Here is a 26,809-nt window from a genome sequence, read left to right as displayed (position 1 = left end):
TGATCAATACATAAATATTGATCATTGACTACGTCTTCTGCATTGAAGTGGGCACAAAGAAAGTTAAGGTCATGATTCTAGACCTTCAGAAACTCACTGCTGAGCTGGGGAAAAGCACACGTAGAATGATGCCTTGCAGTGTGTGTGTCTGGTGCTTTGCAGCTTATGAACACTTTCACATGTATTTTCTAACTTAAGTACAAGAGAGCGAAAGCTGAGTCTCTTGGTGGGCAGCATAAACATGATTAGCATAAAGGGGTTTTTCTTCTTTCAATTCCAAGGAAGCCTGAAAAAGATTTACCCCCAAGTAGCCTGTATCCAACCGTGACGAGGGTAGGCCTTTTTCCTTGACCATCTTCTGGCACAGCAGGCAAAACAGAAAGCTGCGTGTTATTACTAGAGCTCTGGGGTCTAGAATCCACCACGCAAGCATGTAGAACAGAGGTAATCCAACCAACGTCCTCCACACATAGTTTTCTTGAGCACCCATTGCGGCCAGCTATGATGTTGGAAGATGGGGACACAAAGTGAATTAGACACTGTCCCTCTGCTCAAGGAGCTCAGAGTCCAATGGTAATGGCGAACATGCCGTATGGTTGGTTGACGGTGATAGAAGCAGAATGTCGTGGAAGTCCAGGAGAGGATGCCCCCGTGCACTGAGGAGTTAAGAGTTTGGCAGAGCAAGGGATATTTTAACAGGGTCTCGAGGGCTGTTTAGGAGATGGCTTGATAAAGCAGGAGGGAAAAACATTCTAAACCGAGGGAAACAGCATAAATACACAGTGAGAATAAGACTGACAAAACACTGATATTTATTATTCCATTGAGTGACTCAGAGGGTAGAACAGACAAATATTATTATCCCCATTATATGAAAGTGGAAGCTGAGGGCCAGGCCATATCACTTTCCTTAAATTGGTAGTGGCAGGCCATTTAACTCCATGTCCGGTGCTCCTTTACCTAGATAGACATAAGCATCTGAAAAAACACAGAGGAAATGTTCCTGGGAGCACCCCCTCAATTGTTTCAAAGCTGGAAACTGGCAGCGGTGGGAGGGGCGGTGGGCGTGCATAAATTAATGGAGAAATATTATGCCTGCAAGTAAAGGGTTGAAGGGTCCTGGCTCAATGTGACAGCTGTGTAACCTCTGAACCCAAATGTCATGAAAGAAAAGAGGACCCATTCCATTAACACTGCTTTCCCCGGAAGGGCTGCGCTTTGAAATAAAAGGTGTTTTTAACTCCATGCTTTTCTCAGTTCGGGCCTCTGTCCAGCCAATAACAAGTTGGCATTCTCCACATCTGCCTCCTCCATCGACTTAAAGAGCACTCACAGGTTCTTTTCACCTTCATCACTAAACAGCCATCTTCCTCCACTGCTGCCAAGAGCTGGACACAGACAGAGGGCACACTTTTACATCGGTCAGCTCTTTGTCAGCTGTGACGATGCATGATTGGTGAAACTTGAATTCGGTACACACTGATGACATCAGAATTGGTTTGATTTGGACCCCTCTGAATCAAAAGAAACTTGTTAAAATGATCCTCTGACAATCAAACAGTACTGTAGTGATTTCTCATTATACAAAGTTAGATCAAAGTTGTTCTTCTCACCTGGTACCATAGGAGGAAAATCCCATAGCTCTTTCCCCCAAAATCCAAGATTTTTTGCTTGAAATTTCAATTTCTGTGCATCAGAAAACGATAGCAAGGGTTTCTTTCACTTTAGTTTTACTCAACTTTGAAACTTGCTCCAAAGCTAAAAAGTATTCCTTAAAATATGCTATTGTCACCTCCACACAGAGTAAATAGTTCCCCCAACATTGCAGGGAGGAGGCCCACCAGGCGGCTTTACCTAGGATCCAGCCGAACTTCTCCCAGCGTGGGCTAAGAGCTTCCTCCCAAGATGGGAGAATGGTTAAAATAAAATTTAAAAATCGCTCACCAGCTAGTGACTCCATTTTGAAAAAGGCAATGTCACTTCATTTTTTCAGACTCAGAAAACAAGTCCCGTGGTTTGCATGGTTCCAAGCTGCACTTCCTGCCTTGGAATAAAAGAAAAGCAATTCTTGTGTTCTCCTAGAGAAGGGTAACATCAAGTTCACACAGCAGCTAGAAACGTGATAAATCCACCAGGGCTACAGCAATTCCTGCCTAAACTAACAATTCATTTCATTGCTACAGTTCACTGCTGTTGTCATCACTTTCATGCCTCTAATTACCTGACATCTGTTTTATGTTTGAAGTTTACAACACTTGCCCACTTTGGCTACACTAGTTTACATCTAACACCAAACACATGTTTGTGTTTACCACATACCAGTTCTGCATTCTTCGACTTAAAATTATATCAATTTATAATCCCATTAATGGAAAACTTATGAGAAGGATCCGGCTCCTTTAATAAAACTAGAAAGAACAACCATTTGGATGCTGTTAAGTACAAGCCCATACCGAAGGCAAAATGCTTCAATTAGATGCACCCTGCTCAGATAAGTGGGCTTCCTAAAACACGCCGTCGCGGCTGCCGAGTGCAGACTCTTGGACTGGAGAGGCCTGAGGACTTTCCATTTTTGGTCCTCCGTGCTGAAGTCCCCAACTTCAATGGAAAGATAAAGAATGATCAAAGAGAATTTAGGTGCACTTTGTTCAAGATAAATAAAATTTGAATAGGCATCCTTGACCTTGGCATTTTGAAGGTCAAGTGTGCGAATAAAAAGTTTTGAACTTGGAGAACGGAAGGGGAGCCAGCGGAGCAGTGTGTGCTACCCACTGGCAACGGCCTCCTATACATAGCTCCCTAAGACAGCGCTGGACACATGTTTGGACATCTATATCTACTGCTGAACCGTTTCCAAAGAAAACTACAGATAAGAACATTATTTGGATCTTTCCTGAAGGCTTTCAGCTCCATAAAAATTTTAAAAACTTCGGGAACCATAAGGGATTAAATTTGCTCCCACATGCTTCCTTTCACTTAAAGGAGAAACTACCCTTTTTCTTCAACCCACTTTGTGAACTTGAATCCTTTTGGTGAAGACTAGACTGGGAGTCCTTCTCTCTTTTAGAGTTCCACGTCTATTAGCAGTTAACTTCATCTTCAAAACCAGTAAATAAACAAGAGGTCTGATGACCCTTTGATCATCTTTCTAAGTAGCATTCCTTTAAAACAAAAAATAGCCTCCTATCTAGAATAAACTAGCAGGAGGTGACTGGTCTAGCAGGCTGCGTGATAAGAGCAGTGGTCTCTTGAGGGAGCTATACTGTGCGGACTGCAGATTAGTAAGCACTGCATCTTTTGGCACCGCCTTGCCAGGACGGGCACCGGACATGAGAGAGCTGTCCCCCGTGCCTAAGACTTCCACATTAAAAATCACAGACATCAGCCCTGGCCATTAGTCTCAGTTGGTTGGAGCATCGTTCTGTACATTAAAAAGGTTGCAGGTTCAATTCCCAGTCGGGGCACATACAGGAGGCAAACGATCAATGTCTCTCTCTTTCTCTCTTTCTCTCTCTCTCTCTCTCTCTCAAATCAATGATGAGGATTTTAAAAAATTAAATAAAATGAAATTTAAAAATCACAGACATCAAATGAGATCAGAATTTGTTCATTTATGCTGTTCTAAGAAGATGTCAATGGGTTTGTCTGAACTTTCACCTCATGGTCCACTCAGCCAACACAAAGGGCAGCACTTTACCCCTTGGGATTGCTGCTGGTCCTCCCCATCTCCCTGTGCTGTGGGGACTCTGCAATTCCTCTCTGTGGGGCAGAATGCTTCTCTGTTCAGCTGCACACACATGCAGACCCCGCTCCCATCAACCCAGAAGAAAGATGGGCTGTGCAGTGCAGTACAAAGGATGGAGGGAGGAAGCAAGCGGGGCCGGGGCCTCTCCATGGCACTCAGCAGCCTGAGCCCTGGGAAGTCACACCAAGGTTCGTAATTCGTGCTTGCAAAGCAGTATCAATACCTGTCATCTGGGATCCTTTCCGTATATCTTGGGTCTTTAAGTGGAAACCAAATGATCCTTCAGAAACCTAGAGTCCTCTTAGAAATTCTGCTCAGAGCTTAGAGGCTTTCCTGTCTGATCTGAGATGGGGCCATCTCGTCTTGGGCTGTGGAACACTCAGTAGAATTTCAGTTCTGTTTAAGCTTTAACCTCGCAATACTTTGTGAGAGGTGGCCAGAGCCCCTCCCAGCACTTCAAAAGCGCCTTCCTTTCCACCCCTAATAAGGGTGCATGCACAGGCCTCATTCTCTCAGAACCAGATCACACTCTCCAATACCGATACATGGGTGCAGCCAGCTGTGATGGATGTGGGGAGACCCGACATCACATGCCCCTCTAAGAAGGGGAGATGGCTACTCAGCTCCAGGGAGCAGAGCACTGAAGGAGATGGACCCAGCACCTGCATATCTTACGTGTTTAAGAGAAATGCTGGGAATTCAAATGTGTCCATGAAATCTCCTGATTTGAAGCGCCCACTGAAAAATATTAAGCACAATACAAGCCAAGCAAAATGTATCAGTAAGCTGCCTTCATTGGGCCCTAGCCTGCCACCCTTCACTTTTGCGGGACATATTTTCTGTGAGAATCATAGCTCTCAATATCTGTCCATTTCCTCTTTCTTAACATCAGGTATTGCTGTTGATAATCTGCTGGCTGATTGACAAGATGCTTTCACATGCACTATTTTCTGTGAAACTGACTACAACTCTACAAGTCAGCTCATTTCCTTATTGTTGTCATTTTTTCAAATAAGAAAATGGTAGCACAGCAGAGTGGTGGGCCCACGCACTTCAGCCCCAGACAAGCCTCAGATAGACCGCCTCTTACTACGTGGGCAAACGTGGTCAGTGTGCTCTGTTTCCCTATTTCTAAATGTAATTGACTATCGTAAGAAGTGGAAATAATGTAAAAAAGAACTTAGCCAGGTGCCTGGCAGATGTTGCTAATAAATGGTAATAAATGGTAACTACTATGATGCTGGGGACCCATGTCAAGGTCACAGAGCTGGAAACTGGTGGAGCTGGGACTCCAGCTTAGGTTCTCCATGACCAAAGGCCTTGCCCTTCAAATGCAGGCCCTTCTGGGAGTGGCTGTGGAGGTGAACAGCAATATCGCATTCTGCTCGGGTCAGTGCTCTCAGCTAACCTTAAAATACCTTAAGATTGGAGATCTAGCTTCTGTAAGAGACATTTGTCCACTACATTACTGTCTCAGTCAATTCTGGTTGCTCTAACAAAAACACGATAGACTGGGTAGTTTATAAATAACAAATATTTATTTCTCACAGTCATAGAGGCTGGGAACTCCAAGATTAAGGTGTCAACATGTTTGGTGTCTGATGCGAGCCCTCCTCCTAAATAGTTGTCTTTTCGCTGTAGCCTTACTCGGTGCAAAGGAGCAAAGGAGCTTTCTCGGGTCTCTTTTATAAGGGCACTAATTCTATGTATGAGGGCTCTGCTCTCATAATCTAATTGCCTCCTAAAGGTCTCACCTCCTAATGCCACCACCAGGAGGGTTAGGATTTCAAAATACGAAATTGGGGGAATACAAATGTTCAATCGATATAATTGCCAATTCTATAAATTCACAGGTGTACCAGTCTTTTTCTTCTAGGTCTAGTATATGTTACATAAAAAGAGATGAATAATACATTGATCACTAAAAACAGCTCATATAGTATGTACCCATGTTTGCTTTTTTCTCAAGGGCATATGTGTACATGTGTGTATCTATGTGGGTGTGCCTGTGTAAGCATAAAAAAAGATATGGAAGGACAAATATCAAGGTGTTAATAGTGCTTTTTTCTGAATAGTAAGTTTTCTGAGTGTTGAGATTATGGTGTTTTTCTATTTTCTTTTTATTTACCTATAATTTCTAATTTTGTTCAAATGCTCACATAATAAATACTCTTGTAATAAGAAAACATTTTATCTATTGAGAAAGATCTATAGCATGGAATTTCTACCTAATGAAACTCCTCAACTTGGAGTTGTTTATAGGCACCTCGAGACTGTAGATTTGCCAAAGCTTCATTTTTGACACCAACTCAAGCCCTATCCTATGATACTTACAGGAACTTAGAATACGGCACCTGGCAGGTAGCCTTAAAAATCCCTATTGTACACCCCCGGAAGATCTATTTCTGGATAACCATTTGTTTTGAGTTGGCAAGGGAAGCTCTCTCCTCCCTCACAGAGAAGCTTTACTCGTGAGTGTCTTTGTGCAATCAGCAAGCGTTAAAGAAGCCTTGCCACAAGATGGTGTTGCCTTCCCTCTCACTTCTGTTTCCATTCCCAAATGATGAACACAGCCACTTGACTTTAGGTTCCACGTCTGGGCCTTGGCCTCTTCCACAAGGAGGTACTCCTATCAGGTTTTGAGATTGCCTTCAGGATGTCGTTCAAGAAACAGAACTGGCAATATTAGCAAAGATGGGTCCTGAGCCTGAGTCTAAGCAGATGGATGTGGGGGTCTTTGCAGGGGTAGAATCAAGCATTCTGAAAGTCTCTAGCTCAAGCTCAACTCTCAAAGAGTCCACATTCTCAGTGCAGTCCTTCCTCCCAGATACACAGCTCTGGACAAGACGGCCAAGTTGGTCCACTTTGCCTGTGCATCCACCAATCTGGTGAGCTTCCTTCCCTCTGGACACCTTTGCTCACCAGTACCAGAGCCTTTACGCTGTCTCTGTCCACTCCAGCTCCACTCATCAATCTAGACCTGCTTTTTATTTCCCATTCGGAGCTCCCCTGAGTCTAAAATTATCTTTCCCTACCAGCTCCCAATTAGAATTTCAGCTTCTAGCTGGCTTCCAATGAAAAAAAAAAATAATAAACATATTCATTCTGAAATCGTTAATGACAAACATGGATTTATGGATACAGGTTCTAAGGAAACTTGCTCTTAGAAGGAGAAACAGTAGGAAACTAGAGAAGGCAAGGCCTAATCCAAAGAAAGAAGTGGCTGAGGTTGTGCTGTGGGCATCACAGCTGACAGGGGAAACATTTGCCTGCCTGCACATTCCAGACCTTCGAAACCATGGCTGTGGCCTCGTCTGCATGTGAGGTTCTCTCTGCTTCGAAGTGACCACTGTTAGAATCATGTTACAGAGACAGACCCTTTGGAGTACTCTAATGACCTTTCTCATTGCCAAGAGCTAAAGCCACAGTTTCCCTTGTCCACTTAGCAAGGCCTTCTCTGTCAGCTTCGAAACGACAACATGATGAAAAAAAAAAAAGCCACCAGACTAGAAGGCAGAAGCTGGCCTGCTCTGCCACCGACTCAGTCAGCAACCTTGGAGAAGTGCCATGGCCTTGCCCTTAGACTCTTAATTGCAAAATGGAAGGGCTACACTAAACCACTGGTTCCCAGACTCTTGGATTTTATAGCAAAATTTTAAAAAGAAAGCTTTTTGTGAAAATGTTGTATTTTATCTCAAAAACATACTTTGAAAAAGTCATCTAATAAAAGAAGGTATTTTACACCAAAAGGAACAAAGAACAAAATTACAGAGTAAGAATTGGTCCTTTAAGTGGAATAAATATGGTTTCTTGGGAAAACTTACTGCAGCCTTAATTTTTCTTTCTTTCTTTCTTTTTTTTTTTTTTGTTTTTGTATTTTTTCCTTAACTGTATTGATTTTGAGAGGGAGGGAGGAAGGAAGGAAGGAAATAAGGAAGGAAGGAAGGAAGGAAGGAAGGAAGGAAGGAAAGAAGGAAAGAAAGAAAGAAAGAAAGAAAGAAAGAAAGAAAGAAAGAAAGAAAGAAAGAAAGAAAGAAAGAGAGAAAGAAAGAAAGAAAGAAAGAGTGAGAAAGAAAAGGAAGACAGACCTATGTGCTCCTCCTGTCATTCGTGCATGCATTGGTTGCCTTTTGCATGTGGCCCCACTGGAGATCACAAACTTGTAGCCTTGGTGCAGCAGGACAATGTTCCAACAAACTGAGCAAACCTGGCAAGGGCTTAATTTTCCTCTTTAGTTGGGAGAGGTAGACACTCTGGCCTGAATGACCTCTGAGGTCCCCTCCACCATGGTATCCTAGAACAAGAAAATTGAAAAAGGAAAAAAAGTAACATTTAGGGCAGAGTCAGGGCAGCTCCTTCTAAGCCAAGGAGGCTCCTTTAGAACTCGGAAAAATGTCAGGCTCCACATTTCAGCAAAAGCTTTGCAATTCAGTAAGACTTTAAGAGGAAGGATTTAAAAATCCATCTGTTTGCCTTTGGGGACTTAGAGCAAGAGCAAAGTTTCAAACTGATGGGCTAATTATATTATAGCATATTCATAAGTCAATAAACAATAGATTAGATAGATGACTATATGTTTGGGGTGCTCCAGTCTCTCACTATGTAGCTTTTATGAAGTTCACTTTATATACCCTCAGCTGAAACGGCTCCTCCCAAACCATTCCCCAGACTAAATTATTGTTCATTACATCTTCAGGGAGGAGTCCATCTGTAGTCACACAAATCTCCACAAAAATTTGTGGGAAAATATCCCTGCTCTTTCTTTACATCTAAAATGTGATCACCCGATGTTAAAACACAAAAAGCAGTTACATTTAAAAGGTAAACTACAAAACTAAATTGAGAGTCGACTTAATCCCATTTTTATGGGCTGATTAATGTCCCGAGTAACCAAGCTGGGGAAGAAAGTTAATGCCAGTCTCCTTTAATGGAAGGCGGCCTGTTTCTTGGCTTTTCTCATGGGAACACGTCGCTGCCGCTGCGGATTGGTATAGAACAGGATTCAAAGCCATCGTCAGAACTATCCTTGTGCCAAATGGACCCAAAATTATTTGCTTACCAAAATTTCTACCAGTCAGGGCAGCAACACTTACACAGGGGAAAAAAAAAAAAGTAGATGAACTCAGAAGCTGAGATTTCTTCATAAGAGGCTAAAGAAGCATGTTGGCGGACAGCGTCTTATTTGTGAGAGGTTGAAATCTGAGTTACTTTGGAAAGACACGTGAACTCTGCCTCAGGAGTAAGGGTAATAAGCACTTGTTGGGTAGCTACTCTGTGCAAGGAATTGTGCCAAGCACCTTGCATATGTTTTCTCACTTAACCTTCTGGGATAGCAGATATGAGCCTCAAAGAGGTTAAGCAACTTGTTCAAAAAGCAAGCCTAGGCTTTCCTGACCCATGAGGTTACCTACTCCTTCTGAGTTGGCCTGTTTCGCTGGGCAGTCTCCACCTGCCCTGGTCAGCTTAGTGTCCCTGCCCTTGTGCAGCTATTTAAAGAAGACATCCTTTCCATTCATCCACTGATTCTTCAGTGGAGAAATCAGAATTTTTAAGGGCTCCTTCCAAAAGCAACATGGCCGAAAGCAACTTTTCTCCCTTCACTGCAACCTCCCAGCCCCAAAACCTGCAAAATATGGCTATTTTGTTCTGCATCCCTTGAGTAGATACCTCAATAACCCAGCAAGTGACACACCCAATGTGGAAAATATCAGTTCCCACCATAGCTTTACCAAAACATGTTTAGAGTGTTTTAGATGCCAAAGGACCCTTTCCACAAATTATTTCATTTGATAAATTACCTGGAGCAGAGCGTGGGAAGAGGGAGATCAATTTTTAAAGTGGAGATTGGGTTTCAGAGGGCACCATTTATAAAGAGCGCCCAAGCCCACAAGGCTAATGGCTCACCCACAGTTGTTAGGGAATGCAAAATGGTGACAGGTTGCTGTCACTTGACTGAATAGCATTTGGGCTCCAGCAGCTCCTAGAGTAGGTTAAATTGTGGAGCAGCCATCGTCTTCCAACACACCTGCCTTTGAGTTCTGAGTTTTTTTCCCCATCCCACCCTAACTCCGTCCTCTATCCATCCTTCCCATCAAAACTTCCTTTCAAGATTGAATAGAACCTATTCACAATAAAGTATAACTGGTAATAGACCAAAATGCTAGTGCTTGCCACAGAATTTTTATTAATAGACACTCTATGGCTTATAAAAAAAATAGTTTCTAAAAATCAGACATTAACTAATAGGGTAGGAGAAATGGAGGAGAAAGAGTGGCAGAGCTTCTGAAATTAAGAAACAGCCCCTCACTGTGCTTTCTAGTACTTTCTAATGCTTTCTAGTACTTTCCAGTAATTTGCCTCTAATTAGGTCAGGCAGTCCTGAACCAAACCAGAGTGACTATACTTTACCTTCCTCCCAAACTCTAACTGGCAGCCACACAGAACCTCCACTGAAGACCCAGCCAGCAGCCAGTCCAGGTGCTTTGTCCAAGTCTCTAACTGTCCTGGAACTGAAGAGGCCCACAAAGCCAAGACTGCTTCAAGCTCACAGTAATCTAGCACCCATGTTAACTAGGATTTGGGGTAAAAAGGGACGCAGGCCACCAGTGTTGCCTGTCATTCCCATCCCAGTTAATTGTTTTACAACTGTGACAAATGAGAACAAGTCATATCAGCCTTTTTAAAAATGAATGTTACCTTAAAAAATAATACCTCATGATAGTTGGCATGTATTTAATATTTACTGTGCCAGGCATTTTTCTAAGCATGTGTTAACTTAATCCTCACAGCAGCCCTTTAATGCAGGTGCTATTATTATACACATTTTATAGATTATGAACTGATGTTCAGGGAGGTTAGGTGACTTTCCCCAAAATACATAGTTAGGAAGTGAAAGCTGAGATTCAAAGGAAATATAATTGAGTTCTACTCCTAGCAGTTCCACTAAATAGCTGTGTGACTTTGGGCTAGTCACTTGACTTGTCTGGGCCACTCAGAAAAGGACATTGGACTACTTTACCTCTGGCTGCACTTAGCTCTGCAACTTGCTAAACGTTAGCTCCTGTGAATAGTCCCTCATAGCAAACCTGAAGCTGGAAAGTAATTCATTCTGTTGGTAGTAGGTGTGAATCAGATCCTCTCAGGCATGAAATACATTCTGTAAATGTCCCGTTGTTATTGTTATTGCTATACTTTAATGGGAAACATCAGTGCTAGTTTCCCCAAACCCTTTTTCATTCACCATGTATAGATGATAGCAAGGGAAAACATTTTATAATTTGTGTTGGGGCATCTGGCTTTGTTCCTTCTCCCTCCCTAGATGACCTGCACCCTGTCAGCTCCAGTGGCAGATAATTCATTCCCATGATGACTTCTTTTCCCATCCTAGGCTTATAAAAAGGAGGAAGATAGCCCACAGTCAGCTATTGTGAGCATACTTTCTTGTTCTCCCACTGGCTCTCTCCAAGAGAAGCCAGCTGCTTGTTGTGAGCTACCTGATGAAGAGGCCCATGTAGCAAGGACCTGCTGTCTTCAGTCAACAGCCACACAAATGAGTTGGAAGCAGATCCTCCCCAAGTTGACCTTGAGCTGACGGCAGCCTAGGCTAACACCTGGACTGCAGACTTGTAAGACACTGTACCACAGGCACCCAGTTGAACTGCACTCATTATTCCTGACCTGTAGAAACTGAGATCATCTATGTTTATCCTTTTAAGCTGTTTACTTTGAGTATAATTTGTTACTCAACAGAAGATAACTAATGCAGTCCTGATACTCATAAACTATAGGGCTCTGATAATCACCCTTGAAAACTGGGTAAAAATAAACTATATTTTTTGTCTCAGCTAGGAGAAGATTGGGACCACACAGAAGTAGCCAGGGAAGAGTCAGGTCTCCCCGTGAATCCAGTATCCAGTGCTCTACTCCAGGGCCAGGAAGGAGCAAAGCAAAACCACCTGTGATACCCTTATCTTGAAGGACCCTGACTGAAGCACAATGAATTTGGTGCTGCTACATGTGAAGCTTGGAATTCTGATTGCTCTTACACAGAACTCCATCACAGAATAAAACTCCTTGAAATGATGTTTCAAGGTCTCTTACATAAGACAAAGTTTCATACCTAGTGACTTTTTCTATACTGTTGGGGATAGGCTCTTAGAGCCTCCATCATCTCCAGGGCATGCTGCTTCCATGTGGTCTCCTATATCTGCCATTGGTGCCACAGCTGACTCCTGGTCTCCACCTCATGGTAGTCCATTGAGCTTATTATCTCTTGATCTTGTTCTTCACTACCCACAGCATTAGGAACAAGGCTCACCGTGCCCTGGGGACAAAGGTTCCAGGGAGCAGGGCTTCAGTGTCTCCTGCTTCTCCTTCAAAGCAGTGGGCTCCAAATTAGGAGCTGGTGTGTATTCTTCAATTTCTTTCATAAATGTCTTACCGTTGTCAATGTACAGATCTTTGACTTCTGTGGTTAAATTATATCAGGTATTTTATTCTTTTTTTTTTATCCTATCCCCTAACCTGAAGACATGATTATTGATTTTATTTTTTTAGAGAGAGGGGAAAGGGAGGGACAGAAAGGGGGAGAGAATTATCGATGAGAGAAACATCTGGTTACTGGTTTCCAGCATTTAAGGGTGTGCCTAGACCCATTTCAGTGTGGGTATTCTTACCCATCTGATGTGTAAGAGTTGCTTGGCTAGTTTCTAGATTTCTTTCAGAGGAAATTGCCTCATGTGTAGGTATGGAATCAGTGTGTTCATCAGAGTAGGTGAGTTCAAAAGTCTCCTATATCACCATCTTGGATCAAAACTCTCACCTTTGGTCTAATACACTTTTTTTTTTTTAGTTTATCATCCAACATTTATCAAGATAAAACACATCCTTGGCCATAAAACAAAGTTTAACCAAATTTTAAAGTTGAAATTGTATAAAGTATGTTCTCATACCATAATGAACTTAAATAAGAAATTGATGAAAGGAAAATATTGGTAGAAATCCTCAATTATTTGGAAATTAAATAATACGCTTCTATATAACCCATGAATCAGTGAAGAAATCATAAGGAAAATTAGTAAATATTTTGAATTAAGTGAAAATAAAAATACAATATATATAAATTTATGGGATGCGGATAAAGCTGTGCTTAGAGGGAAATTATAGCATCAAATGATTACATTAGAAAAGGAGAATGGTCTTTTTTAAGTATATTTTATTGATCATGCTATTACAGTTGTCCCATTTTTTTCCTCCCCTTTGTTCTCCTCCACCCTGCACACGTTCTCCCACCAGTAATCCCTCCTTAGCTCATGTCCATGGGTCGTACATATAAGTTCGTTGGTATCTCCATTTCCTATACTATTCTTAACCTCCCCCTGTCTATTTTGTACCTGCCATTTATGCTTCTTATTCCTTGTACCTTTTCACCCATTCCCCCCTCTCCTCCCCGCTAATAACCCACCATATGATATACATTTCTGTGATTCTGTTCCTGTTCTTGTTGTTTGCTTAGTTTGCTTTTGTTTTTAAGGTTCAGTTGTTGGTAGTTGTGAGTTGGTTGTCATTTTGCTGCTCATAGTTTATCTTCTTTTGCTTAGATAAGACAAGACCCTATCATATTTCATATAATAAGGGCTTGGTGATGATGAACTCCTTTACCTTTATGCTATCTGGGAAGCACTTTCCTGCCCTTCCATTCTAAATGATAGCTTTGCTGGATAGAGTAATCTTGGATGTAGGTCCTTGCCTTTCATGACTTTGAATACTTCTTTCTAGCCCCTTCTTGCCTGTAAGGTTTCTTTTGAGGAATCAGCTGATAGTCTTACGAGAACTCTTTTTTAGGTAACTCTCTCCTTTTCTTTTGCTGCTTTTAAGATTCTCTCCTTATCATTAATCTCGGGTAATGCAATTATGATGTGTCTTGGTGTGTGCTTCCTTGGGTCCAACTTCTCTGGGACTCTATGAACTTCCTGGACTTCCTGGAAGTCTATTTCCTTTGCCAGGATGGAGAAGTTCTCCTCCACTATTCTTTCAAATGAGTTTTCAATTTCTTGCTCTTCCTCTTCTCCTTCTGGCACCCCTATGATTCAGATGTTGGAGTGTTTAAAGTTGTCCCGGAGGTTCCTAAGCCTCTACTCATTTTTTTGAATTCTTGTTTCTTCATTCTGTTCTGGTCGAAAGTTTATTTCTTCTCTCTACTCCAAACTGCTGATTTGAGTCCTAGTTTCCTTCCCTTCACTGTTGGTTCCCTGTGTATTTTTCTTTATTTCACTTTGCAGAGTCTTCACTTTTTCCTCTATTTTGCAACCATACTCAACCACTTATGTGAACACCCTGATTACCAGTATTTTAAACTCTGCATCAGATAGGTTGGCTATTTCTTCATAGCTTAGTTGTATTTTTCCTGTAGTTTTGATCTGTTCTTCCATTTGGGCCATATTTCTTTGTCTTAGTGCTCCTGTTGTAAGGGGCAGACCCTTAGGTATTTGCCAAGGTGGGGCAACCCGCATCGTTGCGTTCTGGCATTGTATTTAGGGGAGCAGTCAGAGAAGGAACAATGCCACTTGCTCAGCTCTCTCTGGCTTTCAGTCACTTCCCCCACTAACCACAAGCAAATTGGGCCCTTCTGGTGCTGATACCTGGGTGGGTGGGTTTATGTACATTCTAGGACCCTGTGGTTCTCTTCAGTGAACTCTCCTGTGAGGCTGGGAGTTTCTCCCTGCTGCCACAGCCTCCACAGGTTTTTATAGCTTGAGGTTTTGAGACTTTCTTTTCCCATGCTGGAGTCCTGGATTGCACAGTCTGTCTTGCTCCTCAATTGTTCCTCTCGGTTTACCTGCATGCAAATGTGGAACCACCTGGACCTCCAGCCACTGCCTTGCCATGCGTCTTCAACCTGGCTGCCCATCTCTGACCCTCTTACTAGTCTGAATGAATGTTTCTTCTTTAACTCCTTGGTTGTCGGACTTCTATACAGTTCAATTTTCTGTCACTTCTGGTTTTTTTTGTTTTTTAATTTGTTGTTGTCCTTCTTTTGGTTGTGCGAGGAGGCAAAGTGTATCTACCTACTCCTCCATCTTGGCCAGAGGTAGAGAGGAATTAACATCAAAGGTCTGAAATCAAGTATATAAGCTTCTACCTTAAAAAGCTAGAAAAAGAACAAATTAAATCCAACACAAGCAGAAGGAAGGAAATAATAAAGATAAGAGAATTAATAAAATCAAAAATAGGAAAATAAAAGAAGCCAAAGGCATTTTTAAATCAATAAAATTGACAAACCTCTAATCAAATCTAATGAAAGAAAAAAGAAGGAAGACACAAATTACTAATGTGAAGAAGGAAAGAGGGGACTTTACTACAAATCCTATAAAGAACAAAGGGATAATAGTCAATATTATAAATAACTGCATACCCATAAATTCAACAATTTGGAGGAAATGGAAAAATTCCTTGAAAGATATAAACTGCCAATGTTCACTCAAGAAGAAGTGAGTAACAGGAATAGTTCTATATTTATTTAAACAATTGAATTTGTAGTTACAAGCCTACCCATAAAAACTCCAAGCTCAATTTGTTTCACTGGAAAATGTTATGGAACATTTTTAAGCAAGATACAATACCAATTCTACACAAACTCTTCCATATAAGAGGAAGCAACACTTCCCAACTCATTCCTCACCTCCTAGCATTGCCCAGATCTCAAAACGAGACAAAAATATCACAAGGACAAGGTGGCAGCTGCAGGAAGATGGCGGCTCAGCCAGGCAGCATCACTGGCAGTATGCAAAGCTGCACAAGGATGACACTTGACGGCACTAAGACAACGGACGAACCTTCTTCTATGGCTTCCATGGAGTGGAACATGCAGGTGGTGCAGGGGTCCTTACTGCTCAGCCATGGCTTCATCGCGGCTGCTGCCAGAAAGGTGCACCGGGACTCGGTGAACCCCACCTGGGCCCTCTTGCAGTCCTTCAAGGCCCTTGTCTTCTCCAGGTCACAGACGACTTGATTTTGGACGCTTCCTTCCAAGTTCTCATTGAAGGTTCACTCAAAGGCAGCTAGTACTTTTTACTCTGTAGTTCCTATGGTATTCCCATTGGTTTCCAACTGTATTCCACCCATGCAGCCTTGGCTGCCTTGAGAGGTCACTTCTGCCTTTCCAGTGACAAAATGGTGTGCTAGTTCTTAAAAACAAAAGCTATCAAAATGCATCTGAGATGGATATTCACAACGTGCCTCTACCAGAAAAGGGTGCAGAACGGAAAGAGACGATAATGTTAACACAAACTCAAATTTACTGATGGAGATGCGAAGGAAGTGACTCTTAACCAGTCCGAGCCAGAAAACTTATCCAGAACCAGAGCTGAGCATCGGGGCCAGGCCTTACTGCCACCTTCAAAAACAGGTGCTGTTTGATCATTTCTTGAGAAAGATTGACTTCAAGAATGGACAGGGAATGTGGTTTATAGTGTTTACTTCTAGGTTGATTTTCCAAATGACTTGTGAAACTGTTTCTAGAAGATGAGAAACTAGAAAACTTCTGCCCAGGTTCATAGTTATTTACCTTCAGAAATTATCTTAGCTTTCCTATCAGTTTCATAATAATTTCTGAAAACATCTTTAACTGCATATTTGGGGATTAAGAGGCAACGTGCCATGAATGCTCTGATCTAGAGATGCATGTGAAAATAAGGTTGTACTTAATGTTTAAAAAATATGTTATAAGGAAAGATCACCATATACCAATATACATTATGAACATAAATTTCATAATGTATATGAAATTTACTAGCAAATGTAATTCAGTAACATATTAATACAAAGGTACATTTGAATAAGTGGAGTTTATCCTGAGCATGGAAGGCTAATTCAGAATTCAAAAATCAATGTAATTTACTATATCAAAAGACTAAAGAAAAAAAGAGATGGCTAGTGTGGCTCAGTTGGTTGATCGTCATCCCACAAGCGAGAGGTCGCTGGTTTGACTTTCAGTCGCGCTGCATGACTGGGTTTCTGGTTTCTCCGGTACAGCAGGTGCTGGAGGCAACCAGTCAAGGTTTCTCTTTCACATGATTTTTCTCTCCCTTTCTTTCTCCCTGCCTTCTCTCTCTCTAAAATATAAACAAAATATTAAAAGAAAAATCATCATCTCTCTAGATTTTACAGAATTCAATATTCGTTCAGGATAAAAAAATCTGCAAATTAGGATAGGAAAGGACATTCCTAAATCTCATAAAGTCCTTTCTTCAGAAACTAGAACTACTATCCATACTTAATGGTGAAAAATTTAATTCTTTCCCTCTAAGATTAGGAATAAGACAAGGACGTCTGCCTCAACCACTCTCATCCAGCATTATAATGGAGGCCCTAGTCAGGGAAATTAGGCAAGAAAAAGAAAAAAGGTAACAGATTATAAATAAATAAAGTAAAGATAGATAAATTAAACTGCCTCTACTTTGAGGTAATGTGACCATCTATGTAGAAAATCACAAAGAACCTAAAACAAACAAACAAAAACACTATTGGACCAAATATGTGAGATAAACGAGGTCACAGAATACGAAGAAAATAGTTTATAAATTAATTGTATTTCTATGTATTTGCAATAAACAATTAGAAACTGAATTTTTTTTAATGTATAGAGACTTCTAAGACAAATATTTTTGAGACCCATTGCTCTAAAGAATGCCACTAAGTAGAGCTCATTGTTTCTGATCACTTTCTTCAGGGTAAGAAATGTTTGACCCTCCACTTCATAAACTCCATTCGCACTCTCCTTCTTCCCCCAAAACATTATCTCCTGGTTCTCCAAACCAGTGCTTCACCAACTATCTATGATATAAGACCAATTTTTCCCAATATATCACAGAGCAATATCTTATAAAATACAATAAAAATAAATTACTAGCCAAAGTGAAATTAAAACCAAAGATATACAAATAAAGTTCCATTTTTAATTAGATTCACTAGACATAAAAGTTCTCCATCAAATTGCTATAAAAGTTTCTAAACGTTTACTCTCAATTTGTTTTTTGCTAACGTCATCATGAACCAGTCCAAAACGGTGTGTGAACCAGGCCCAATAGTAGACCACCCTTCAAGTGACCTTGTCCTAGAGTTTTGCCAGCAGGGCCAAGGAAAATGAGGGGGGCCATGAAAAATGATAAAGAACCCATAGTCAAAGAGAGGCAAGGGTCTAGCTTTGCTGCAAATCAGTACAAACCCCTGGAGGAGAGCCCTCGCTGGCAACCCTGCATTTCTTTACACCATGGCCTGAAGTCTCAAGGCTCTAGATACCAGAATTAACTGCTGCTTGGAAGCCCATGTGTGACCCTAGGGCTTGTTTTATTAAATGTTAACCTGTTCTGTTTGTTTCCCTCTTCCACGCCCAAGAAAAAATTTTATTTCCTTCTAATCTTCTAATACTACTTTATGTTTTGTTTCTCCCCCCATTCCTTCTGTTTGTTTTCATTTCATATCCTTCTCTCTCTCTCTCTCTCTCTCTCTCTCTCTCTCGTGCAAACTAAAATACAGAAAATCAAGACAAATCAGATATGAGTAGCACACAAAGACCTCTTAAAGCTGGTTAAAATCTTCTCATTCTCTACCCAGAGCACATTTTAATGTACTGATACAACCAACCAAGAATTTTTTCTCTCTCTCTTCCTCTCTTATACATTTCATTTGAGCAAAACTTAGGACAGTTAAACATTGACTTTTTATATGCTAATCATTCTGGTGACCCTCTGCATGCTAGACTCAGTGGGAACATTTCACGTAACCTGATGTCTTAATTTTCTGGTGCCAGCATTGTAGCAGTGCCTGACAATTCCCATTATCCTGCTTACTTTAGTTCTGAAATATCAAATATTCGTTGTCTATGAGAAGTTGAATGTCTCTAAAAATGTTATTCTAGAAATATAATGCTATTCTTCCATAAATTCAATCACTAGAAAATTCCCAGTACGTTGTGTTCTTGACTGTTTTCTAAAAGGACATTCTTTTAGGATAGTGTTATGAATAAAGTAAATGAAGTTGTCAAAGCATGGACATAAAGAAAATTGAGTCTCCTTTGCTGAAAGAGACACTGTCTGGAATATAATTATAGGTTCTGAGTGCTATTGAGGCTTTAGAAATACAATTTACATGAAGTTTGACATTTTATGACCTTACAAAATATATCCTAAAACTATTCACTGAAATTGCACCAGGATCTCTCTGTTCTTAGATAAGAATTAAAAATTAAAACTATTAAAAGAGTGAATTCAACATATAGTCTTTCTCTACAAGTACTTCTGTGTTTCCAGGAGAAAAATTACACACACACACACACAATCTTTCATAAAGATTCACTAATATAAACCACAAAGAGTGACCAGAATTAACTAATATCTGCTTCTTTTGGTTAACAGGGTGGTTTATACAAAAGTAAGAGGCAACTAAAAATGGCAGAGAGGATGAAATTACATTAAACTCCCTTTCTCCCAAGAGCCCAAAAGAAGAAAGTTAACATTGTCTTCTCCGTGTAGCCAAAGGAAGTCATTGGAGAGAATAAAAATCCTCTCCCCATAGCCACCAGAACAAGGTATAAAACATGGGCTCTTTCCCTGAGGAATTAAACTTAGAAGAGAAGAAATTTCTTCTCAGCCCTAAATCCCCTAAAATAAGCTAGGCAAAGAATTCTTTCCTGGTTTCCCTGGGAGGGATGGGGTGAGACTTGGCAGAAATCATAGGGTTTGGGTTTAGCATGGTTTTTGCCTTCCTGAAAGGTAGGGACCGTATATCAGACAAAGTGCTATTGTAAAGCTTCCATTCAGAAATAAAACTTTGTGGGAAGAATTTGAGATCTTGTTCCCCTAGCATATGTCATCAGTTTGGCTCAAATAAACTAGAAAGAAAGGAAGAAAGAGGAGGGAGGGAGGGAGGGAAGGAGGAAAGGAAAGAGGGAGGAAGGGAGGGAGGGAGGGAGGAAGAGAGACAGAGAGAGAGAGAGGGAGGGAAGGAGGAAAGAAGAAAGGAAGGAAGGAAGAAAACTTGTGAACTTGATTTTATATTTCTCACAAGTTTTCAACATATATTGGAGAGAATATGTCCTGGTAATGGCATCCTGGGCAAAAATCCTGGCTCTCAGCATTGCCGTGGGCAAGTCAGCCAGTCAGTGTTTTCCAACTACGAGGTAGGCAGAAGAACACCCAAATTTGCAATACTTAAGCACCATTTAAGTATTAAACATTTTGGTGTAGGTCAACAAGAAACATAAATATTCCTTCTTGTAGTTCCTAACCAAGACACAGTCTACTAAATCTTAACAGTTCACTAATTGTAGAAAATGTTCAAAAACAAAAACAATTTTATTGTTATATAGTATTTAAGTACAGGTAAAGTACAAAGGTTAAAGTTATTTTTAAGCAAAATTGTCTCTACAGCTTGGGCTTTCTTTTTCGTTTTTTCTTTTTTCTTTTTTTCTTTTTTTATTATTTTACCTGCCCCCCACCACTTTCCCTTGCCCCGTCCCTCCTCCCCTTCCTCAGCTCTTCCCCTTTGGTTTTGTCCATGAGTCCTTGCTATATGTTCCTTGACTTGCCCCTTCCCTTCCTTTCTTTTTCTTTTTCTTTTTTAAGTTGAACTCTATGTTTTGTTCTGTTTCATTTCATTTTTATTCAGGACTCTAAGAAAAGTCAGCATGTTTGTTTCAAACTGTACACAACAATACTGCTACCACTTTTGTTAATTATACTGTTTGAACTTTTCTCTCTTCTCTCTCTACCCACCCTAGCCCAAAATCTAAGCCTGAGGTTTATTATAAATGTAAATTCAATTACAAACAATATTCCAAATTGGTAGTGCTTTTGTTGGTGGAGAAAAGGAAAGATGGCCTTAAGCATGTAACTTTTGTATATGCTATTTTTCTGTCTTATTCAAGCAAAATTTATGCTTTAATTGTAAATATTAGAAGAAGGAGAAAGGACTCAAAGCCTAGATTGAAAGAGCAATAGAAATAAAATTGTAGAAGAAATAAAAATATGAAAAACACATAAGAAAGAGTTTATCTTTATTTCAAATGGTATTTTAATAACAATTCCTATTTTATAGGGCCTCCCCAAAGAGATCCAAGGGCCTTTCCAGCCATGTAGAATTCCTAAAATACACATGTGAGGTAGGAAGGAAACAGTGTTTTTGTGACTCTCATTTTATAAATAAAATAAGGTGAAGCTGGGAGATGGCATGATTTACTAAATCTCACTAGTCAGTATAAAATCTTTGAACAAATTCTTTTTCAAACACTGAAAACTGACCTCATCGTAGTTTTGCTGTAGTGACCAGGAACCACGTTAGTAGAGGAATAGCTATAGCTGTGGTAGCTTGTATTTCTCCCTCTCACTGTGCCAGGCATCGTGCTATAGGCCACACAAGGAATTAACCAGAACATGCCAGAAGACCTACACCTCCTTTCCAAGTACTGCCAGAGCTGTAGTGCTGTCTTCAACCAACCTGAGACCAGTGCTCCTTAGGCCCCATCTGGCCCAAGGGAACAAGGCTGCTGCAACAGAGGCCCCGTGGGCCCTCTGGGAGTGTACATTCCCCCTAGAGTGGCCAGAGACGGGTGCTTAGCCCCTCAGGTAGCCTGTGCTGAGTCCTGAGCCCAGTTAGTATGTGGGTGCCAGCCTGCCTAGCACCTGCCATGCACCACCAGTTTGGCCAGAATAGCTGTAACATGTCATCCAACCAGAACCTAGGTCACACTTCCAGGGCTTGTCAACTCACAGTACCATTGGGCTAAGTTGTCGCATGTGCTCTTGGGGTAGCTCTGATAAGCTCTCTCTCACCCCAGGCAGCTCATGATAAGGCTCATGTGTCCACACTTCTTCCCAGCTCTACCATGAACCCCACCTTGATTTCTTAGAGAGGCATCCCAGGGGGCTATTCCTTCACTTCCCCGTCACGTTAGTAGACCGGAGCAGACTAGAAATGTCACCTACGCATTTTCATCAGAAAACCAAAGCATGCATGGTCATAAATTGTTCTGCCTTCAGGAAGAAAGGGGCAACTGTATAAGATTTCAGTGAAAATGGTCAGACAAGGGTCTTGGAGGAATGCACATAGACTTCTAGAGTGACAATGAGTCACAGCACAGGGGCCGCGAGACATCAGAGAAACTGCCAGTGTTCTCCATCCCAAGGGTGATGACCTCTTCCTTCAACCACCACCTTGGCCAGGAGCCCTCAAACTTGCGTGAGGCCCTTTAAGTTCGTAAGTTCCAATCCTACATTGTTATTAGGTGAAAAATGTCCACCAGGAAATACAAGGTTATAAATGTTTTGGGAGTTCAGTAAGGCAAGTTAAAATGTGACTCTTGAGTGTGTAGCCAAGTTTTTATCTACCCAACCAAGAGCCCGGTGCTCTTAGCCCAGATTAATCAGGCCTGGTCCAAGACTGGCCTGCCTGCTTCACATCCCAGCTCCAAGGGTGACAGAAGAGCTCTTCCCAACTGAAGCCAAAGTGAAAGTTCTGTTTCCAGTCAAGTCACTGGAAGATAAATAGCTGGGCAGAAGAGGAAAACCCAAATACATGATCGAAAGAGAGAAATACATTAAGTCAGAGCAAAAAGGAGCAGAACCAGCCTGAGGCAGAGCCCAGAGAGATGACCTGAGTGGCAGAGAGTCATAAGTAAGAAATCTCAAATCTAATGAAAAGGCAGGGGATAATGCCATTCTCAGCAATCAAACCCAACAGGATAAGGGCATCAAAACAACCAGGATAAGGACCAAGACTCAGACTGGGTAGGAAGGTTCAAGAGCTGGTCAGCCAATGAGAAATGTGCCTGGAACCACCTGTCCCGCTCAGTACATGTGTCCAGGAAGTGGCTGGTGGCTACTTAAAGGTGCTGTGAAGATGTGGGACCCAGAAAAATTCCTGGGCTTGGGGAAGTCTCATTGATTTGTCAGTTTCTTAAGCAACATGCACACCAGGCTGACTTACAGGAACATTAAAGATCTAAGTCATGTCTGTCACAACTCTTGGTACAAAACAATAAATGACAAAATGGTAGATCTGCGATTGCTGCTCCTATTATCAAAGCTGTATAGTGACTTCAGTCTAACAGATTTCTTAGAAGCACAGATTCTCATGAGAGCAGTCCTCACATGGTTTATGGCTTACAGCTGTGGGCTGAAACAAAATTCTAATACATCTCTTGTCTTCCTCTGGGGGTGGCCTTCACCGGCCCTTCACCCGGACCCCCAAGCAGCAAGACAGTAGGCAGCGCCAAGTGCAGTGAACTGTGGCTTGGCCCTCTGTCAGCTAAGTCAGCAGAGCAAACCAACATACTCGACAGGTGTGTGTTCATTAACAGGATGTGCAAAACAGGTATTTGTTGTAACAGGGAGCAGATAACATGCCCTTCCTGATTTTGGAGAGTGTTAACACAAACTGCTCTGTGCTGATGTCAGACACTCTCATTGTTCATATTAAGTAACATTATTCTGCAAGGGATATGGCAGTTTCAATATTTTCACATTAAAATTAAGTACTTTCCCTACTCTCTTGGGCAAAATATAAACATGGAAGGGCAAATTGGGTAAATTAAAGATACTTACAAATAGAAAGAAATAAACATCACTGGATCTTTGAATCCATCCAGCCCAGCTCTCCTTGGGTCTGTGGACTACACCAGGCGACTCCTGGGTACTTCCCTTTCTCAGCATTGGGAGGGATTATAAAGGAACAATACCTACTGGTAATGGCTAACTTTTACAACTTACAACTTTGCAAGGAATTGAGCTAAAGCTTTATTTGCATTATCTCATTTAATCTTCCCAACCAGGCAAAATGCTGCTAATAAATATGATTATCCACATTAGGTCAGTGAGACAATGGAGAGGTTGATTAGCCTGGAGCCACACCACTAGTAACAAACCAAGCCCATACTGAACCCAGGTCCCTCGGAATGCAGAGCCATCATAAAGACGATAAAAACAAACGTTAGGAGGAGTACTTTGAACAACTGCCTTCGGCTAAAACAGATTCGTACAAAGACAGCCTAGTGAGAGACTCCATGCAGGTCTTCCTTTGGGCCTAGGAGGGAAGGGCATTTACCCAGAAAAGGCAGAAAGATGAAACCAAAGTAAATGGCTGATTTTTTTTTTTTCCAGATGAAGCACTCGTGTGATAGATATTTGAAGACAGGAGGTTTCTTCTTTTCTTTTTCTTTCTTTTATTTGTTTGCTTTTTCGGAGGTTCACCCCCAGCCGGGAGAGCCTAGGAGAACTCCAGCGCTCCAAGAGCCAGCGGCTCCCCGGCCGGTCGCCCGCGTCAGGGTCTGTCCGCGCACCAGCAGAGCACTTCCGCTCCTGCAGCCCAACTGGAGTTAATGAAAACCCTGGAGACCCTGCTGGACCTCATTCATTGCTGAGAACCATGAAAAAGAGCCCCATAAATCTTCTGCCCACGAAGAAAAGGTCGGGATAAACAAATTGAGCATTTCAAAGCAACCTGTTAGCTACTCACCGCAATTTGCATACTAATGCCAGCAAACAACCTCCCACTGTTAAACAAGACGGTTGAGGAGGTCGGGTGTTATTGTCAGACTAGGGTGTTTGTCACAATTCAGCCCCTTGAAAGATTTACTTCTTAACCTGCTTCACAATCAAGTGTCAGGCCAGGGAAATGACCCTTGACATTTAGTGATCCCGGATGGACACACAAATCCGCCTTCAGACAGCGTCCTAAAGCAGCGCCAACTCCAAGCCTCGGTCAGCCTGTGAAATTGGTGGCCAGATGAGAGGAATCCCAGAGGACACCGAGCTTCCAATCAAGCGTGATCACTGCTCCAGCAGGTTTTGCAAAGAGAATAAATTTTTCTCCTTCCAGCAAAGAAATTTGCCTTTGAAATGCTGACAACAGTGCTGCTTTTTTAAAAATGGGGTTTCTCTTTTCCACACTTTATTCGTATCTTTAACAAACACTAGTGTAATCAGGTTGCCATGGGTTTGAGTCAAGGCTCATAGGAAATAAAAATAAATGTACATATAAAGTGTTTTTAAGTAAATACAAGCAACATGGGAAACTAGAAACAATATAAAGATTGGAAAGGCATGAATGATTACCCCACACATATACACATTTTTTAAAAATTTACCTTTAGTTATTTTATCTATGGATAAGTAATTTTCTTAAGAGAATATTATATAATAATAAAAGAAATATATATAAAAGTCTAAATTATAAAACTGTAAATGAATTTGAGTTTTGAAGTAAAAAGTAATCTTTGAATGAAGGGGCTATGTGTTTGAGGTGGGGAAAAGGTAATTTATAACTTTTGGTGTGTCCTTGAATGAAAGATGCAGCAAACTATCTGTTGCTTTAATTATAGCCTCTCATTGGAGGTTCATTCAGGAGAACAGAGAATTTGCCAAAGTTGCCCCAGCGTAGCTGGGACAAAGCACTGAAGTTGCGGTACTAAATAAACCTGCTGAGTCCAGGTAATTCACCTTTTGGACCAAGGAAACTCTCAGTGGCTTATTCTTTGTTTTGTTTTGGGTTGTTTTTTTTTAAGGATTTTATTTATTGCTTATTTTTAGAGAGAGGGAAAGGAAGAAAGAGAAGGAGAGAAACATGTATATGCAAGGGAAACATAGACTGGTTGCCTCTCACACGTCCTAAGCAGGGAACCTGGCCCCACAACCCAGGCATGTGCCTTGTCTGGGAATCGAACCAGCAACCTTTTAGTGTGCAGGCCAGCACTCAGTCCACTGAGCCACACCAGCCAGGGCATCAGTTGCTTGTTCTTACTTCCTTGGAGAAACAATGATGAAAGCTTTTAATATTTTGCAATATTTACATGAAAGTACGACTCTTAGCTTAATGGGGAATGATGATATACTTCTTGGCAAGAATTAGTATCCTTAAATTAGCTTGGAGACTGCCACAAATTTAAAAGCTGGGCTGAGCAGGTTGACTTTAGCAGTGCTTCATTAATTTTCAGACCCATTTGAATTGTTTCTCAGCAACTCCCTTACTAGCAATTTGTTTTCCTTTAGGCCTCCAATACAAAAAAAACCTGTGTGTGTGTGTGTGTGTGTGTGTGTTTATCTACCTATATATAGATATATATATATATCTACCTATATATATATATATATAGATAGATAGATAGATATCTGTAAAACGACAGTTTAGGGTAGAGAAACATATGAGAGAGAAGCATTTGTGTATTTACTGAGAATCTGAATGCACATGTCTGATGACAAGAGGCCCCAATCTTGTCCTTTGCTTGGATTATGGAACTGTTCAAAGGTTATTGATCCTAGCTCTGTGCCTCCTCCACTGTCCCGCCCTCCGCCCCCCTACCCCAACTGCCGACCCCCACTGGGAGTTCACAGTTTAATCCCTAAATCCAGGTGAGAAATACCCCATTTACCAAGTCAACTGTGAAGTCTATGGTATCAAAATCACATCTACTAAATTCAGTAAAAAAATTCTTCAAGGTGGACTTCCAACACTTAAAAAGTAAGAAACTGCTTTTAGAAGTGTGGTGTTTTTCCACTGTCCTCATCAGTTCCCTGGGGAAATTCCAAGGTGAAGAGACCAGGGATAAAGAGCTTTCTGTATTTCTCTTGGTTTTAACTGCTAAAACAATTTTTGTTCCATTAAGTTTGTAATGTGAGATCTCTCAGAGTAAATTTACACACAACAGCCTCTGACTTTATTAATTCATCACAACTAACGTAGTCTTCGCATGTCTAAAAACAAACTGCTGACTGCTCACAAATTCCATCTTCTACATACACAGAGCCTTGAAAATTGTTAAATGCAAAATTATTCCAGAATTACAAAAACTGTTAGCTAGAAAGGCATGTCTGTATACACATGGCGTGCAATAAATAATTACCAACTCATCTCTCTAGGGTTCTGCAAGATATGGGTAGCTAAACACAATCTGAGATTGCCTCTGAAAGACCATCTGGCCACTAGCCACCAGGTAGAATGAACCCCGTAAGTCCTGAGGAATGACAAACACCTTGAGATATTAACTGACTGCTTAGAGTATCTCCCTAGATGGCT

General features: G+C 41.2%; 1 pseudogene; it reads left to right on the top strand.

Moving 5' to 3' along the window:
• The first annotated feature begins 15,494 nt into the window (after window positions 1–15,494).
• Window positions 15,495–16,162, top strand: LOC129087622 (protein Mis18-beta-like; annotated as a pseudogene).
• Window positions 16,163–26,809: the final 10,647 nt, after the last annotated feature.

The sequence above is a fragment of the Pteronotus mesoamericanus genome, unplaced genomic scaffold, assembly GCF_021234165.1.
Source record: "Pteronotus mesoamericanus isolate MK-2021 breed Mesoamerican mustached bat unplaced genomic scaffold, CSHL_Meso_final contig_130, whole genome shotgun sequence".
Classification (NCBI taxonomy): Eukaryota; Metazoa; Chordata; class Mammalia; order Chiroptera; family Mormoopidae; genus Pteronotus; species Pteronotus mesoamericanus.
This window is presented reverse-complemented; position numbering and strand designations above follow the sequence as displayed.